Here is a 15,826-nt window from a genome sequence, read left to right on the forward strand (position 1 = left end):
AGTCCCCCCTACTGATTTTTTTCAGTTTCTATCCCCGTGATTGTTATGGGTTAAAGTCAGCACTTCACTCAACTCTCTGTAGGTCCAAGAGAGCAGCATCCCTCAGGGTTCTGTGTTGAGTGTCACTCTCTTCTTTATCACCATCAATGGGCTAGTGACCTCTGTTGTTGGACCGCTAGTCACCCCTGAATTGTATATAGATGCGTTTTGCATTTTATACCGCTCCCACTCGGTAGCCTCTGGTGAATGCCAGCTCCAAGGTGTCATCCATCAGGCCACTGCGTGAGCTGTTTCCCCTGGTTTCCATTGCTCATACAAAAATGCATACCTATCATTTCTGCCATCGTAGTACCAGAATGCTACATATGTATCCAGCATCTGGACACTGTAGCAAAGTTCAATTTCATGGACCAACTTGTTTATAAAAAGCTTACTAGACTGCCCCACATTTGTCACCTGAAGACTAGCTGCTTGCAGAAGCTTAATGCTCTTTGCTTTCTTGGCCACACATCTTTGGTTGTGGATTGTGCTACTCTTATCTGTATTTACTGGGCCCTGCTTACTGGATTACAGTTGCCAGGTTTATGGCTTAGCAGCTCCTTCTTTTTTGAAACTGTTAGTCCACCATTGTGGCAGGTGTCTGGCTGCTGGTGCCTTTTGGAATAATCCCATAAGCATCTCCTTGCTGAAGCAGGAACTTTCCCTCCTTAGATTTGATGGTACCAAGTCGTGGTCTCCTACACAATTTCCATTCAACAATTCCGTGATCATCCCACATATCCCAGTCTTTTTACATGTTAAGGGTGTCGTCGTCGCCGCCGTCCTGGTTTCCGCCCTCGGGTGAGGTTACCAGTTGGCTTGCACCTAACTTCCCCGTGCCAAGATCTCCATCTCCCCTCCCTGGACTGTGCTCCCTGCGTTTTCTCATGCAATCCCCCTTGGATAGTGCCCAGGCCACAAATTAGGACCGATCTCTTCCAAGGTCCTAAAGTCTCAATTGCCCCATGACCTTTCAGCATCTGTTTTCATCAAATTCTCTAAGTGCTCCAGAGTGCTACCATCTTTTACACTGACAGCTCTAAAACTGTGGATCAGATGGGGTATGCTTTTGCATCACCTGCCAATATGGAATGCCATTCACTGTGGGGAACATGTAGTGTGTTTACAGCAGAGCTATCAGCTGTTAGCAAATCTGTCCATTTTTTGTTAAACTTGTAACCTCCCCCTCTCACTTATCGACCTTAATGACAGTGAAAATTTAAACCGCGTGTACCTAAAGGAAATTTGGGAAAAGCAATCGTCACCGAAGTTAATCTGTCGATAAAGAGGGAGGAAAGGGTTACATCTATATGAAAGGAAAAATGCAAATGAAACTGCTGGAAATTAATTTTGAAAAGGGGTAAAGTTAATAAAGAAAGTAAATGTGCGGCCGTTACGTTAACAATTAACTAGCGGTAATTAGATATTTGAGATTTGGGGGAAATCACGGTCGCCAGTCCTAAGGACAATTACTATAGTAACTGAAAAAGAAAGGTTATTACACATATAATTAACACTAGAAGCGTGGCAACTGAAGGTTGACACGTGTAGTGTGAAAACTGAAAGTTTGTCAGAAGTAATAAATTTCGCTACACTCTGACTTAATTTAGCAAAAGAATTAATAAAACCGGAAAATCGAAAGTTAATTTAGTGACTGAAGTTAATAGTGAGCTTTCTTTCTGAAGCACATCGAAATCCAGTAAAATACGGTTAGTCTTGGACTACCTCAACAATCATTTCAAAAGCAACTTGACTCTACGCAATTTAGAAACAAGAGATTTTACTTTGAACTTGAATTAAATGATTCTGAACTATTAACAATAGTAAAATTTAGTACGTACCAAGCTGAGCTGCAGTCACAGGTAAGCTAAAATATGCTAACAAAACTCGCACTCTAAATATGTGCTCGTGTAACCTAAATATTGTAGCCAGCTACTGAACTTTGAAATTAAAGCAGTGAAATCTAATTATATTATTTTAATGCTGGCGTTTGAATTTCAACGACACTCGGGTTCATTTCGGAAAAGGAAGGGACCCTGCTTGGCAATGCAATTGGGACAATGAGCAACAAAGGTTCATGCTAAGTTGCTGTAATTTTGCGAGGCAAATGGAACAATTTGAAAAGCTGAGGTCTGCCATACAGTTCTGAAACTTTACGTGCTTTTAGTCTTCCTTGTTGGTTGATTGAAGGTTTGAAGCCGTCGATCGAGGAGGTGGCGACAGTCACTCATTGTCGGCCGTCGCTGTTGCAGAAGCTGGATGTTGGCGCGCCTTCTTCTCGACACGGTCACCAGGCGAAATGGGCTCTTCATGTGCGCCAGCTAATGCTTCCCGTCCGCGACACCATGTCAGAAACTATCATCGCGAGTCGAGCGCAATTACATGCTGCCAAACCCCGAAAGCGCGGCAACTCGCGGGAGCGTCACACAACACCTGCTCCACTCGCTACTCCCGCCAGACTCTCACTGCCCGCGCCCCACGCGGCAGAGTTAACACTCCCAAAGATCCTACACACTTTGATTCTTCACACGACCCATCGATGTAATCGTTCGATATCAGTTTTCCCTAGGCTAGACCCAGCGTAAAAATACAAATAATATTTACGAAACAAACCAATTATACATCGACATAAGTGCATAAATATATATATACAAACAGTAAAACAATTACAATATATAAAGAGACAGAAATGTCATATCTTGAGGTAACAAAACAAGGAAAAAAAATAATAGTACAATAGATGAAAATAGGAGGATATGCATTTCCGGCGTTACACGTGCCCCACATTGTCTGAGGATGTTCGTGTAACGTAAACAGACTCAGAAAATGTCCAAAAAAAAAGAAAAAACAGCGGAAATGCATATGCTCAAAACATCAACAAAATTTAGCATTCGCCTAATTAACCATAAACCCATTTTTAGACGATAATAATTGAGTGTAGACACTCCTAATCTTATTCCACTCTGTCATCTTGATCAAAATAAAACAGGCTGACAACATATTAAAATTCATAGAAAACATAGAAAATGATTAAGCTATTCTAAAATCGTCAAAATTCGTAACACTATCAAGAAATGGAATACTATTTACAAAAGTAATCAGAGTACATGGTCATAAAAACAGGTAGATCAAAATACGCAAATTAATTATTAATTACATAGAATACACTTTTTATATAAACTTTTCATAATTAATGTTCTCATCACGAGAATCTACTTAACGCTAAACAAGAAAATAATATTCAGTAGATCGAAAAGAACATAAGTATTGACAGCAGAATTCTTTCACATCATCTGTCCGGGAAGAAAAACAATTCCGCCTTCCGTACTCGCAAGTACAAAGAATGCCGACAGCGGCACCGCCTCGCCAGTATTGTTGCGCCCGCCTGTGCGGCACGCTTGATCTCACTCGCCTGTGTAACGGCATTTCCAGAACGTCCGTTTCACTGAATTCTTTCGGAAAAACTCACTCCCGAGTAATCTCAAGGAGTCCATTAACACTATCACAGTGGATAACTCAACACTGTCCATCATCACACATGTACAAGCCTGAAACTTAAAACAGCGTCTAAGTACATCGGCAATGATTAGTAAAACACATATTCATGGAATCTTACAGCTAGTTACAAAATCATATTTACATTGCTTAATCTACTGTGACTCAGCTGAAAACTTAAACAAGCAGCTTGGATTTTTAAATTGATTAATATTCAGTAACTCTTAAATCATTTAATCAACATAAATTACTTATTAATTACAACTTCTTTAATGACCTCTAGGTCAGGCAAAAGCATCGCCACATGGCACATCCTTAAATCTTACACTCTATATCTACATACTGTACAAATTACCCTATCTGTGGTACTAATCAATCCTTGGTTGGTACAATTTCAGGTCTACAATGTTTCGTATACCTAATAGCTTTCCAGAGCTTGGATACTCTAAGCAATAAGCATTTGTGTGAGGTATACCAATGACTTTATATGGTCCATTATAAACAAACTTAAATTTAGAGATTTCATTGTCTATCTCGCTCGATTTCTAATGAGCTTTTACAAGTACTAAGTCTCCGATCGCAAACTTAGCAAAACGCGCTTTAGCGTCATGACGACGTATGCGAGCATCGGCTTTTAGCTTCATTACTTCTCGCAAACGATCTTTTTTCACACAAATACTAATGTCAATCCGTGAAGGGAATTTGATTATCTCTTCCACTAAACCTTTACTTCTGTCATCCAACAGGATTTCCTCTGGAGAAAATCCCGTCGATTCATGTCTCAAGGTGTTCATAATTCTCTTAAATCCTGCTTCATATTTGCCCCATGCCCCATGGTTGTGATGGCAATAGGTACGGGAAAGTCGGCCTCGTCTTTGTTCATGTGTTACGTTTGACACACCTTCTACAATACTTTCCAATTCACTTTCTACATTATTGTCAATGCCGCGATTCCTCACATTACAGTAGTTCAAATTCATACCTACGTCAATACCATTGGGCCAGTTAACAATGCGTATAGGCTGGTATTGCCTATGCACACCGTCTCCTGCCTCGTCAAAACTAACTATTATTGTTTTATCTTGGGACGTACATGTCAAAGTTTTGCTTTCGCAGTTAATCACTGCACGGTACTTTAATAGCCAATCTAACCCGATAATTACTTCCGTAGTTAAGTCTGGCACGACGACAAACTCTTGTTCAAATCGTGCCCCACATATCTCGAAGTGGACAAAATTCTGTTTTGTGACCGGTTTACTGGCCTTCCCAGTAGCACCGATAATTTTCACTCCTGTTACTGGCGTAACTACGATGCCAGGTCTATCTTTCAGTAACTCAAATATTTTCCCAGATACAACACTCAATTCTGCACCGGTGTCAATCAACACATTTAGTTGTAGGTCGTGCATATTAACAGACACTACTACCCATCTACACTTGTCCTCGACTGTTTCTTTATTTTCCCACAGTAAATCCTCCTCTATATCCAGGTCATTCCAGAAAAAACCATCCGGCTTTGATCCTAAATTCGATTTATCTGGCGGCTTTTTCGGCCTCTGTTCACTTACAGTTTTAATTTCAACACGTTTGTCCTGAGGCTTAGTCTCTAGCTTCGCCTCCAATACCGAAACCTTTTCCGGTAACTCGTCAACTAGTGAGTGTTGCTTTGCTATCAATTCACTAATTGTCACCTTCGTTGATTCCACTTTGGTCAGATTGATCTCATCTGCCAATCTACCTGGAGGAATGTGCCCAGTAGCATCTGAAATTACTTCCTCTGGATCTGCGCAACCCACACTGCTATCGTCTGACTGTATAATGTCAGCTCTAACCTCATACACGCTGTAATCTACGTGCTTTTCTACCAATCGTGTTCGGCTATCACTAAAATTTTCGTAATCTTTCTCCTTAATACTCTCGCAATGTTTAAACTGGATGTTCGCGTCGGATGGGTCGTCTACTTCTACCATTACAACTTTCGGTAAAGTCTGCCGGTTAGGGCCAGAACTTTCCGTTACTACTTCAACATTCAACTCCTGCGGGACGAAACACGACGCATCTTGCTCGTGCTCCCCATTAACATCAACTATTTCAAGTAAAGTCTGCCGGTTAGGGCCAGAACTTTCTATCACTTCACAATCACTATCTTCCTGCGGGACGAGACGCGGCAAATCCTGCCCGCGCTCCCCATAAACACTTCTCCCGTACAGGCCCCTATAATCTCTTAGTTCGTCGTATAAGCGACCGAACTGCCTTAACCAGACCTCATCCCTCTCTGCATCCCCTCGCTCGATGACGGACGTTTTACCAGACATCTGATCTTCTCTCAACAATTGCGAATCATTCTTAAACTCAATCTCCAGTTCCGCTGTGGGTATTACAGCTGCCACTTTATAATCGATTTCCGGAACACTACTTAAATTGTTCTCACTGACAGTGAATGTACTTCCTACTGCCGTGTCTACAGCTGATCTACTACTTGTGGGCGCACTCCTTTCTCCTAACGCTGGCACACTCTCCCGCCGTTGATTATTCCATACGGAATTTTCATAACGACGACACCTGGGTTTTCTCCTGTTATTGGGCCGCCAAAATTTCTCCACGCCCGGTCGGCCCCTCACCGGCGCGGTTGTTGGTTGATTGAAGGTTTGAAGCCGTCGATCGAGGAGGTGGCGACAGTCACTCATTGTCGGCCGTCGCTGTTGCAGAAGCTGGATGTTGGCGCGCCTTCTTCTCGACACGGTCACCAGGCGAAATGGGCTCTTCATGTGCGCCAGCTAATGCTTCCCGTCCGCGACACCATGTCAGAAACTATCATCGCGAGTCGAGCGCAATTACATGCTGCCAAACCCCGAAAGCGTGGCAACTCGCGGGAGCGTCACACAACACCTGCTCCACTCGCTACTCCCGCCAGACTCTCACTGCCCGCGCCCCACACGGCAGAGTTAACACTCCCAAAGATCCTACACACTTTGATTCTTCACACGACCCATCGATGTAATCGTTCGATAGCAGTTTTCCCTAGGCAAGACCCAGCGTAAAAATACAAATAATATTTACGAAACAAACCAATTATACATCGACATAAGTGCATAAATATATATATACAAACAGTAAAACAATTACAATATATAAAGAGACAGAAATGTCATATCTTGAGGTAACAAAACAAGGAAAAAAAATAATAGTACAATAGATGAAAATAGGAGGATATGCATTTCCGGCGTTACAAACTGGCCTTCCTTGACTGTGTTTTAATATGCACTGACTCAGTGGGCAGTCTCCAGGCTATTGACCAATGCTGTTCTAGCTAACCTTTTGTCTCTGCTGTTCATTACCTTCTTGCAGACCTTCATTGTGCTTCCTGCTCAGTTGTCTTTCTCTGGGCTCCAAGTTGTGTGGGTGTCCCAGGGAATGAACTGCCAGACTGTTTGGCTAGAGGAGCACTTAGTAGCTCCCGTTCACTTTGCAGACTCCAGGTGCAGATTTGTGGGTGGCTCACTCCAAAATGGAACAATATCTGGTGGGCCGCTGCCTCATCTAATAAACTCCGCACGATCAAGGAGACTACAGCAGCATGGTGTTCTTCCTTCTGGTTCTCCCAGAAAGAATCCACAGCCCTATGTCGTCTCTGCATTGGTCATAACAGATTAAACCATTGTTTTCTTTTGTGTAATCAACTGTCTTGAAATTGTGCTCATGGAACCTTACAGACAGAGGCTCATAACTTAGTGGAAAGCCCATTCTTTTTGCTGTCCATGCTAAATACGGACTTTGGGACTCGTTTCATCTAATATTTGCAGAAAATTCATAGATGGTTGAACTGGCTCTCATTTTTTCCCATGAAGGGGTTTTTTATTCCCATTTAAATGGTTTTAATTTACCAGGACAGAGTAGTTGGGGGTGGTTTGTCTCCCATTGTATGGTAGATCAGTGGGATCACCAACCCTACCTGCTTGACCAGGCTAGTCTTTCACACCTTTTTTACTCTGTTTTAATCACTTTTAGGTTCATTTTGCCTCCTTTCTGCCACACCATGTTTTCTGTTTTGATTGTTGCACTTTGTTAAATAGTGGGCACTCTTGACTACAGAGGATCACTGATGGAACAGCTGTGGGTGGAACATTTTCTATTGCATGCAGAACCCCCAGGGATGGCCACCTGCTGACTTCCATATTTCCTTCATCTTGCTGTATCATTCACAGTACAAAAGGTGTCCATTATGTTTGTAGCCTTCTTGCTTTTACTGTTATGACTAGTGCTTGGATTTATATGCAGTGAAAAGTATGAATACATGTATGCATCTATGCATTAAAAATCTGATAAATATGCTCAAAAAACTTTAAAATATGCATAATAAATAAAATTCATTATTTCAACTTTCTCACACCTTTTAATCCTCCTAAAGTAATCTGATTATCAAGTTATTCTTAAAACATTAATTAACAAAGTTAATATTTATTACTATCTGTCTGTCTCTTTCTCTGAGCCTATTTTAGCATCAGTTGCTTTTACTGCAATAAACAATTAAAAATTTTTCACAGTTTTCTGGAAGAAATGATTTCCTTCTGTCACTTAAAATGTTTTTATACGAAGAGAAAGCTCTCTCTACATCACACGAAGTCACAGGACAGTACTGAAAAGAGGCTATGTCACTTACAGAATAACCATTAAGCTGTTCTTCAGATTCTCCTTGTAACACCTTATTCACATCCCGAAGGAACATTAAACCTGGATTCCTTGCTTCAGTTTTCTCAATTCTGTTGCGAAGACACTTTACTATTTCTTCTGGTATGTCTCCAATGATAACTGTTTCATAGACCTCAAGGGCAGAAAATAGAGGCATTGCTTTTTCATCCAAACATGTGATTGTGGCTGGGAGTTTACTGAAATAGGTCCTAATAAACACTAATTTACTCTGGATACTCTCCTCATTGCAAGCACTAATTGCAACTGGGATACTTGCTGCTTTGTTTCTGTCCATCATGTCCAGCACCATTTTCACGTCTTCTAAATGCTCACTGTAATACGGAGCTGCTTCTATCCATGGTCCCCACCTCGTGATGATCGGCTGTAGGGGTAAACAAATACCTGGCATCATTTCAGTAAATAATTTTACTCTTGATGGCGCCTTCCCAAACACTTTCTTCACAGAGAAAATTATGGCATTTACTTCTGGAAAATACGCTCGAATTTCTTCAGCCAGTCGGTGAAGAGCATGTGCTAAACAAGTTATGTGAACTGCCTTGGGATAAAATACCTGCAAAGCTTTAGCAGCTTTAATCATATATGCTGCTGCATTTGTAACTATCACCAGGAATTTTTCCTTGTTTTCTTTAGCGGGCCACAAAATGCGTAATGCATCATGAACAACCCTAGCAATAGTAGAATGGTTTGTTTTTTCCAGTACTCTGAAGACAATGAGATGAGGTTTCCTGGTTCAGATTCCGCCATTTTTCCAATGACAATGTTGGCAATATATCTCCCACGTGAGTCAGTCGTTTCATCTACAGATAACCACACGTTTGAATCCCCAATATCATCTCTGATCTCTTGTATTACCTGAAAAGAATAAAAGAATTATTTTATTGAAAATTTGTAAAGAACAGCCATAGTAATATGGGTCTCACTTTTTTTGCGTGGGAGGGTGGGGGGTGGGGGGGAGATAAGTAGAACAAAATATATTAAAAATGTTTCTTGATCGTAAACTTGTTGACACTACAGGCCATACAAAATTTTGTTTCGATTTTAAAATATTTTTGAGTAATAGATTTAAAATTCTTTAAAAAATTGAAAAGTTTTCATGAAACTTAAATGGAGGGTGGGGGATATGGGGGTAGCTGACATGCAAACTAATTTCATTAAATAAATGTTTAAACTTACCTCTTCGTATACTTTGCCAAGATAGTTTTTCCTTATTGTTGATTCATCATGAACTTTTCGTTTGGTATATTTTTTGAGGAACCCTCGAAATTCTACATTATTTATTTTATTGAAAGGGATGTAGGCTGAAACTAAAGCTTTGCAGAGATCTTTCTAAAAATTATCATTGCCATCATTTTCATTTCTGCTTGCAGAAGATGCTGCTGGTAAAGTTGTCTAGATGTTGGAGATATTTTTATTACATCTGCATCTACATCCATACTCCGCAAGCCACCCGACAGTGTGTGGCGGAGAGTACCTTGAGTACCTCTATTGATTCTCCCTTCTATTTCAGTCTCATATTGTTCGTGGAAAGAAGGATTGTCGGTATGCTTCTGTGTGGGCTCTAATCTCTCTGATTTTATCCTCATGGTCTCTTCGCGAGATATACGTAGGCGGGAGCAATATACTGCTTGACTCTTCGGTGAAGGTATGTTCTCGAAACTTCAACAAAAGCCCATACCGAGCTACTGAGCGTCTCTCCTGCAGAGTCTTCCACTGGAGTTTATCTATCATCTCCGTAACACTTTCGCGATTACTAAATGATCCTGTAACGAGGCACGCTGCTCTTCATTGGATCTTCTCTATCTCTTCTATCAACCCTATCTGGTACGGATCCCACACTGGTGAGCAGTATTCAAGCAGTGGGCGAACAAGTGTACTGTAACCTACTTCCTTTGTTTTCGGATTGCATTTCCTTACGATTCTTCCAATGAATCTCAGTCTGGCATCTGCTTTACCGACGATCAACTTTATATGATCATTCCATTTTAAATCACTCCTAATGCGTACTCCCAAATAATTTATGAAATTAACTGCTTCCAGTTGCTGACCTGCTATTTTGTAGCTAAATGATAAGGGATCTATCTTTCTATGTATTCGCAGCACATTACACTTGTCTACATTGAGATTCACTTGCCATTCCCTGCACCTTGCGTCAATTCGCTGCTGATCCTCCTGCATTTCAGTACAATTTTCCATTGTTACAACCTCTCGATACACCACAGCATCATCTGCAAAAAGCCTCAGTGAACTTCCGATGTCATCCACAAGGTCATTTATGTAAATTGTGAATAGCAACGGTCCTATGACACTCCCCTGCGGCACACCTGAAATCACTCTTACTTCGGAAGACTTCTCTCCATTGAGAATGACATGCTGCGTTCTATTATCTAGGAACTCTTCAATCCAATCACACAATTGGTCTGATAGTCCATATGCTCTTACTTTGTTCATTAAACGACTGTGAGGAACTGTATCAAATGCCTTGCGGAAGTCAAGAAACATGGCATCTACCTGGGAACCTGTGTCTATGGCCCTCTGAGTCTCGTGGACGAATAGCGCGACCGTCTTTTTCAAAACCTATGCCGATTCCTACAGAGTAGATTTCTAGTCTCCAGAAAAGTCATTATACTCAAACATAATATGTGTTCCAAAATTCTACAACTGATCGATGTTAGAGATATAGGTCTATAGTTCTGCACATCTTTTCGACGTCCCTTCTTGAAAACGGGGATGACCTGTGCCCTTTTCCAATCCTTTGGAACGCTACGCTCTTCTAGAGACCTACAGTACACCGCTGCAAGAAGGGGGGGCAAGTTCCTTTGCGTACTCTGTGTAAAATTGAACTTGTATCCCATCAGGTCCAGTGGCCTTTCCTCTTTTGAGCGATTTTAATTGTTTCTCTATCCCTCTGTCGCCTATTTCGATATCTACCATTTTGTCACCTGTGCGACAATCTAGAGAAGGAACTACAGTGCAGTCTTCCTCTGTGAAACAGCTTTGGAAAAAGACATTTAGTATTTCGGCCTTTAGTCTGCCATCCTCTGTTTCAGTACCATTTTGGTCACAGTGTGTCTGGACATTTTGTTTTGATCCACCTACGGCTTTGACATAAGACCAAAATTTCTTAGGATTTTCTGCGAAGCCAGTACATAGAACTTTAGTTTCAAATTCATTGAATGCCTCTCGCATAGCCCCCCTCACACTACATTTCGCTTCGTGTAATTTTTGTTTGTCTGCAAGGCTTTGGCTATGTTTACGTTTGCTGTGAAGTTCCCTTTGCTTCCGCAGCAGTTTTCTAACTCTGTTGTTGTACCACGGTGGCTCTTTTTCATCTGTTAGCAGCATTTCTATGAGCAGCTGTTTGTAAATGTGTAATCTGGAATTTTTTTATCACAGGCCACCTATAACTATGGTATAAAAATAAAGTGAGTTTATTTTCATTAAGTAAAAAATTACCTCTAAAATCACATTAATTTTTAACTTTGAGAAAGCAAAAATAGAACTTCTCACACACTTGGCACAATACTACATTTCCATCTATTGTTAGAGTAGGATTTCCATCAATCCACTGTCGAAGTAAATAAGCTTTACTGTTCTTCTCCTTCGGCATTGTGGTAATATGGTCTCCTCCTGTGCACATTTCAGAAATCACGAAGAACAGCACACTAGTTACTGATTTATAGGTAGCTGACAATGGAACTTTTTCATTCTTGGAAATGTCATTGTTGCCGGCAGTGGCTTCGTTTGTTACCCAATACAAACCGTACTGACTTTTATGACGTGATGCGAACTTTAAAGGTTTACCGCATGATTGTTGATCGCTATTTATTTTTTGTTAAGCTGTCGAGAGACACATTTTTTATAGTACAGGAACCACTCATTGCTGATTACTATGTTCGCCTCATTTTTAGGTGATCTTTTATGGATTTGTAACTATGACAGAGAAGTAATTCTACACAAACAAAGCAATAAAAGAGAAATTTGCTTAGGTCTTACTCTTCTTCTTAAACTGTTGTGGTGAAATACTTGTATTTCAAGAATCATTGTTGCAAAAGTAAAATATGTGCATAAGTATGCAAAAGTTATTTATATATGCAGTAACCCCTTAAATATGCATTATCATGCAAATATCCTAGCTCTAGTTATGACTATCCCTATTATACCAGTAAATTTTCTTGGCGAATGTCTCAATACCCAGAGGCACCATCTTCCAACCAACCAAAATCTGTTGTTTTGAAATCTGTTTTTTACTCTTATGTAAATTATTTGAAACATTCGTCGGTCCAGACCTCTTCCATATATGACACTCTTATCATGATTCTTAAACCTAGTGTTAGAAATTATCAAATTGTGGTCTGTGCAACATTCTAGCAGGTGTGTTCCTGTCCCTCTGTCCATTTTCTTCATCTATCTAATTCCAGTGTCCCATCACAATCGAATTTTCATCCGCCAACTTATACTGTTGTGTTGGTGTTGGCTTTATATATGTCTTGGCTGCAATAATATGTCCACTGTGCCGTTCATAGTAGCTCACACACATTCCTATTTTCTTATTCATTATAAATCCTTCTCATCTATTACTTGAATTTGATTTGTAGTTTCTCCTTCCGTACATTCATTCACAGTATGAACATATCAAGACCTCACTGGATAATGTTACAAGGCCAGAGTGTTCTATCATCTAGAGCAGGTGTTTCCGGATGGTGGTATGCAAGAGCAATTCATGTGTTACGCAAATAAACTAATCAAACATGTACTGATATAAGTAAAATTATTCTCTTACGTTAATTTATTTCTAAAGTAAAATGATAGAAAACTGATATAAAAGTAGCATCTATATAATATTAAAGGAAATTGATTTACCTCATACTGTTTGTTTCTGACTGCAGCACACTGGGACATTGGATTGTACCCTTCCCACCCCTCCCTTTATTAGTCATTGCTGCCCTCACCGAGAGAGATTCACCTTATTTTGATTGAGTCTTGTTGGTGGTTACTGCAAAGTTCTGCTGCCAACGTAGTCATTGTGAAGTGAATGTTTTATTGTTGTTATTGTCGCTTTGTTGGGCATTATGTTAAATGACATCATGATATGAAGAATGGTTGCCTCTGGAACCCGAGTGTGCATATTAGAATTAGCTGATTCTTGACTAGTATAATTGTGATGCAAAATGTTTGATTGTGTGACATATATGTGATTGTGTTTTAAACTAACCACGAAGCGATTTTTAGACTAGGAATCTCCTTCTACCTGCAAGGATGCACTTAAAAAGAACCTAAATCAATACCTAACTGCAAGTGTGATGAAAGCTATTTAAACTTTAGCTGTACAGTAAAGGTCGGTACAGAAACTAGTAACAACTTAATTCCGCAATCCATTGCATGCTTAGAAATGCTTTCAAATCAAAGCATGAAGCATTTATTGAAACACCATGGAAGTTCTAAAAACTTTTGAGTTATTTGGTAAACCTTTTGACTTTTTCCAAAAGAAATCTGTGTTTTCTAAAACATAGCCCAAATGCATGGCAAATTTTACTAACTTGATAAAAGCCTCACTAGGTTTAAAATTGCGAAGGAAGTGAAACCTTACACAATTGGTGAGTCTCTCTTAATGCCCACTGGTAGAGACATAGTACAAGCGGTTTTGGGGTAAAAGTGGCCAAAGAAATACAGCGCACCTATTTCTCTTTTCAAATAGATGAATGTACAGATGTCACAAGTGTGACGCAGTTACTCATTTCTGTACATTTTGGCTATCAAGAAAATACAAGGGAAGAGCTAGTATTTCACAGACTGCTTGAGTAAAATGCTATGACAGGAAACATTTTCAGTATGATTGGCCTTTATTTCTGAAAATCAGGTATTCTTTGCCAAAAAAAATGCATTGCTATTTGTCCATATAGGGCACTTGATTGTCAAAGCACGTATTCTATAACGCACCAATAAGCATTATCTTCTAAGGATATGCCTGAAACTCTCCATATTGTTTTGACTGAAGGTGTAAAGTTTATAAACTTAATCAAGGCAATGGCGCTAAACTGACAACTATTCATGCTATTGTGTGAAGATATGAGAGGTAAACTTAAAAGTTTACTTCTTCTTTCTGAAGTAAGATGGCTGTCTTTGGGTAAGATTTTAAACTGAATATTTTAACTGAGGTCAGAGGCTTCTCTCTCTCTCTCTCTCTCTCTCTCTCTCTCTCTCTCTCTCTCTCTCTCTCTGTCTGTGATTATCAAGAGTGGTGTATTTAGGCGATATCTTTGACAGGCTTTACGTTTTGAATATGGGCCTACAGGGACAACGCACAACAGATTTCTTAGCAGGTAACAACATATTGTATTACGAAAGAAAGTTGACGCTCAGTAGTTCACAAATACTGATAAATAATTTTCTCACAATTCCGTCTCTTAACATCATTTTTGGAAACAGTGAACTGCCTCCCATGGAAGATTTACCTCTAGACATTATTACTCATTTAAGGGTCCTTACGAAAGTTTTTTGAAGTTCTTTCCCAAAGATTACACAAAATATGACTAGATAAGAAACCTATTTTGGAAAAGTACTGGAAGGAGTAATTGTGAAAGAAACTTTCAGCGACATGATTAGTGATAGTTCAGTGTAAGGTGCTTTCAAAAAGAAAACTGCTCTCGTTTTAGTGAGAACAAAAACAGAGTACCCTTCTCTTTTCAAACAAGCAATCCGATTTTTGGTGCCGTTTTTACATCTTGCGTATGTGTAAGTGGCTTTTCTCAGCTGTTGTATGTTAAAAACAAGTAGAGAAACAGATGGTGTGGAATTAGTCTTCTGAAATAAGATCAGCACAATCTAGCCATAGTTTGAAGCCCTGCTTAAAAAGATAAGCAGCAAAAGGCTTTCAGCTGAAACATTTAGATGTTCGTTCATCAGAGTCTAAATTTGAAAACTGATTAATTACTGAATTTGAAGTCCAATTTAGTGTCAAAAGTTTGTTTGGTTCTGAATTTTTTTACCATACTCAGTGTTCAGTTTATTACTCTCTCGCACAACTGGTCTGTATTATTTATGATGTAAAATTTTAATAAGTATTTTAAATGTCATTCCTCTCTTAGTCATTGAACATTTGTATCAGCACCAGTGTAATTTAATATTATTTGCTGCAAATAAGTACCCCGTGTGAACATGAACAACTCTGTAGAAGAGTGCTTCCACAAAACCTTATTGCTTGTGTGTGCCACATTTCTAGTGTACATAGTAATTTATTGGCATGATGAAAAAACCATATGTGTGTTGTCAGCATTGAGCAAGATTGCAAAAATGATTCCCCTCCCAATACCTCCTCATCCCTCAACTTTCCCATACACTCCTCCTCCTCCTCCTCCTCCTCCTCCCCCCCCCCCCCTCCCCCACCATAGGATTAATTAAAAAGTGAACAGGCTAGATTGTTACACCCAAATTTCTAGAAATGTGAGGGGGTATGCAGTGCCAAAAAGTCTAGGAACTCCTGATCTAGACTGTTGCCCAGTAATGAAAAGGCTCCAGCATCTCATCGGGAAACATATGTTAGCCCAAACTCTTCACAGATACCCTTCGACACTCTTAATATTTA

General features: G+C 39.9%; 1 protein-coding gene across 7 annotated transcripts in view; it reads left to right on the plus strand.

Annotated features, from left to right (window-relative positions):
- LOC124596599 (epsin-1) overlaps nt 1-15,826 on the plus strand; it is a 168,550-nt gene that overhangs the window by 142,029 nt on the left and 10,695 nt on the right. The window lies entirely within an intron of this gene.

Source organism: Schistocerca americana, chromosome 2, assembly GCF_021461395.2.
Source record: "Schistocerca americana isolate TAMUIC-IGC-003095 chromosome 2, iqSchAmer2.1, whole genome shotgun sequence".
NCBI lineage: Eukaryota > Metazoa > Arthropoda > Insecta > Orthoptera > Acrididae > Schistocerca > Schistocerca americana.